Genomic DNA, 4,229 nt, shown 5'->3' with positions numbered 1-4,229 from the left:
TGTAGATATAATCAATAATGTGGCATGGAACATAAGAAATTATCGATACGTCGGAGACGTATCACCATGCGGCCGATAATGGACCGCGCAGGGACGAAGAAGAGCGAAGGCCAAACGATTATGCAGAGGATCCCGGCTGTAATGTGGACGGACACGATGCTGACAGAGCCCGGCGGCGTGACCGTAGATTCAATCGCCACGAACGACATCGCGAACGGCATTGTCACGCCCGCGCCAGCTCAGAGGAAGCTGGGTATGACTTGTACGGGCCACCTCTTATCGGAGGGTGCCGAGCTCTTTCTCAAGAACTCACTGAAATAGAGGTTCCACGGGCTGTACGTGTTGTATTGTGATCCAAATTCATATACTAAAGGGAGGCTAACTTCTGACGAGCGGAGCGAGGCCCGTCGCCGGAGGCTTGGGCCGAAGCGTAGCGGATCGTTGGCACCACCTATATATACATCTTGTAAGCCGCCGGCTAGGGTTTATCAGATTATAAGATAACCCACGGTGTTTGTAAACAGTCCCGGGTATAGTGAAGTTTTGCTGGCTGGCGCCCATGGTTTTTACCCCTTCTGTGTTGGAAGGGGTTTTCCACGTTAAATCTTGTGTCCCCTGCGTGTGTTCTTGTTTCGTTCTTCATTATTTGCTTGTCGCTTTTATAATAAGTGGTATCAAAGCCCATGTTTCAATCTAGGGTTTTGCGACATGTCTTCCTTGAAGTTCGATCTACCGCAGCTGGATTATACCACGAGATTCTCTCTCTGGCAAGTGAAGATGAGGGCGATCCTTACCCAATCTTCTGATCTGGATGAAGCTCTTGATGGATTTGGCAAGAAAGATGCCAAGACCTGGACCGACGAAGAAAAGAGGAAAGACCGTAAGGCTTTTTCATTAATTCAGCTTCATCTATCCAACAATATCTTGCAGGAATTGCTGTCTGAGAAATCCGCTGCGGCGCTATGGTTGAAACTGGAATCGATCTGCATGTCCAAAGATCTAACCAGTAAGATGCACGTGAAGATGAAGTTGTTCTCGCACAAGCTACAAGAAGGTGCGTCAATGATGAATCATCTATCGATCTTTAGAGAGATCGTTTCTGATTTGCTGTCCATGGAGGTAAAGTATGACGATGAGGATCTCGCTCTTATACTGTTAGTCTCGTTGCCTAATTCTTTTGCAAATTTTCGAGACACCTTGTTATACAGTCGTGATGAACTAACCCTTGCCGAAGTCTATGAGGCCCTCCAGCAGAGGGAAAAGATGAAATCTATGGTGCAGGCAGAGGGTTCGTCATCTAAGGCAGAAGCACTGCAGGTCCGAGGCAGGTGATGACCCACAAGTATAGGGGATCGCAACAGTCTTCGAGGGAAGTAAAACCCAATTTATTGATTCGACACAAGGGGAGACAAAGAACACTTGGAAGCCTTAACAACGGAGTTGTCAATTCAGTTGCACCTGGAAACAGACTTGCTCGCAAGAGTTTATCAAGCAGTAACAGCTTTTATAGCAGTAGCAGTAGTGAAATAACAAAGAAGAGTAACAGAGACAGCAGTAGTGATTTTAGTAAACAGCAGGATTAAAATACTGTAGGCACGGGGACGGATGACGGGCGTTGCATGGATGAGAGAAACTCATGTAACAATCATAACAGGGCATTTGCAGATAATAATAAAACGGTGTCCAAGTACAAAGCAATCAATAGGCATGTGTTCCATATATAGTCGTGCGTGCTCGCAATGAGAAACTTGCACAACATCTTTTGTCCTACCAGCCGGTGGCAGCCGGGCCTCAAGGGAAACTACTGGATATTAAGGTACTCCTTTTAATAAAGTACCGGAGCAAAGCATTAACACTCCGTGAACACATGTGATCCTCACATCGCTACCATCCCCTCCGGTTGTCCCAATTCTTGTCACTTCGGGGCCATTGGTTCCGGACAGCGACATGTGTATACAACTTATAGGTAAGACCATAAACAATGATTATCTTCATGAAACAATAACATGTTCAGATCTGAGATCATGGCACTCGGGCCCTAGTGACAAGCATTAAGCATAACAAGTTGCAACAATATCATCAAAGTACCAATTACGGACACTAGGCACTATGCCCTAACAATCTTATGCTATTACATGACCAATCTCATCCAATCCCTACCATCCCCTTCGGCCTACAGTGGGGGAATTACTCACACATGGATGGGGGAAACATGGCTGGTTGATGTAGAGGCATTGGCGGTGATGGCGGCGATGATCTCCTCCAATTCCCCGTCCCGGCGGAGTGCCAGAACGGAGACTTCTGGCTCCCGCGACGGAGTTTCGCGATGTGGCGGCGTTCTGGAGGGTTTCTGGCGACTTCGACTTCTCTCTGGGTGTTTTTAGGTCGAGGCGAATAAGTAGTCCGAAGGAGGGCGTCGGAGGCCGGCCGAGGCCACACCACAGGCCGCGCGGGCCCCCCCGGGCCGCGCCGCCTCTATGGTGTGGGGCCCTCGGGCCTCCACTACAATTGCCCTTCTCGGCTCCGTTAGTTTCCCGGGAAAATAGGGCCTTCTGCATAAATTCCGAGGTTTTTCCGAAAGTTGGATTTCTGCACAAAAACGAAACACTGAGCAGTTCTGCTGAAAACAAAGCGTTAGTCCGTGTTAGTTGCATCCAAAATACACAAATTAGAGGCAAAACAATAGCAAAAGTGTTCGGGAAAGTAGATACGTTTTGGACGTATCAACTCCCCCCAAGCTTAGCTTATTGCTTGTCCTCAAGCAATTCAGTTAACAACTGAGCGATAAAAGAACTTTCACGAACACATTTGCTCATATGATGTATATATTCTCATGCAATAGCTAATACTTAAGCAGTTCATAATGAGATACATGCAAATAAGATCATCTAACAGCTATGTCAATCATGGAGAGGTACCAACAATTAATAAGAAGCATCATGAATCATGTATATAAGCAAGATTGCAATGTTCATAAGAGAGTATGATAAAGTGGTATCTCGCTTGCCTGTATTTGATTGGCAAAACATAAATGCCCGGCACCTCCGGAGTTCATAGAAAGACTAGAAGTAGTGATTGTCAAAAGATAAATGCATCAAAGTTATACCACAATCAATCATATTTTGAGACAAGCATATTATACTAAGAATGACAGTTGTGCTCTCAAGATAGTGCTCAAAGAAAGAATGGAGACACAACATAAAAGTAAAAGATTGACCCTTCGCAGAGGGAAGCAGTGGATTAACATGCGCTAGAGCTTTTCATTTTTATAAAGACAGGAGTAAAATTATTTTGAGAGGTGTTTGTTGTTGTCAACGAATGGTAATGGGTACACTAACTACCTCGCCAACCGGACTTTCAAGAGCGGCTCCCATGAATTATTGCATATTTATTTGGCACTCCTTCCAACCTTTCTTGCACACACCATGGCTAACCGAATCCTCGGGTGCCTGCCAACAATCTCATACCATGAAGGAGTGCCTTTTTATTTTTGTTTTATTATAATGATGACACTCCCCCCAACCTTTGCTTACACAAGCCATGGCTAACCGAATCCTTCTAAAAGCCGTCCAACAATCACAAACCATGGAGGAGTGTCTATTTAAGTTAATTAATTCGGGACTGGGAATCCCATTGCCAGCTCTTTTTGCAAAATTATTGGATAAGCGGATGTGCCACTAGTCCATATGAGAGTCCGTCAAAAGTAAATGACAAGGTTGAAAGCAAAACACCACATACTTCCTCATGAGCTATGAAACATAAACACAAATTGAGAAGCATTTTGAAGGTTTTAAAGGTAGCGCACGAGAATTTACTTGGAATGGTTTGAAATGCCATGCATAGGTATTTATGGTGGACACTCTGGAATAACTTGGTTTTCATGTGTTTGGAAGCACGAGCAGCGTTCCCGCTCAGTACAAGTGAAGGCTAGCAATAGACTAGGGAACGACAAATCAAGAGAGCAAAGAATCGTCATAATCATGCTTGCGGCAAAATATATTAACGGAGGCATAAAAGTGATACAAGAACTCTGAAGCAATATAAATCATCGAGGCTTAATTGACTTTTTGTTCAGTCATATGCATGCGTGAGCATGTGCCAAGTCGATATAAATGAATTATTCAGAGGAGGATACCACAATGCCATACTTACTTATGAATAAAACAATGCTAGCAAACATCCATGACATGCTACTCATATTAATAAATTGGAGCTAAACATGAGAGATC

The sequence above is a fragment of the Lolium perenne genome, chromosome 4, assembly GCF_019359855.2.
Source record: "Lolium perenne isolate Kyuss_39 chromosome 4, Kyuss_2.0, whole genome shotgun sequence".
NCBI lineage: Eukaryota > Viridiplantae > Streptophyta > Magnoliopsida > Poales > Poaceae > Lolium > Lolium perenne.
Note: the sequence above shows the minus strand (reverse complement) of the source record.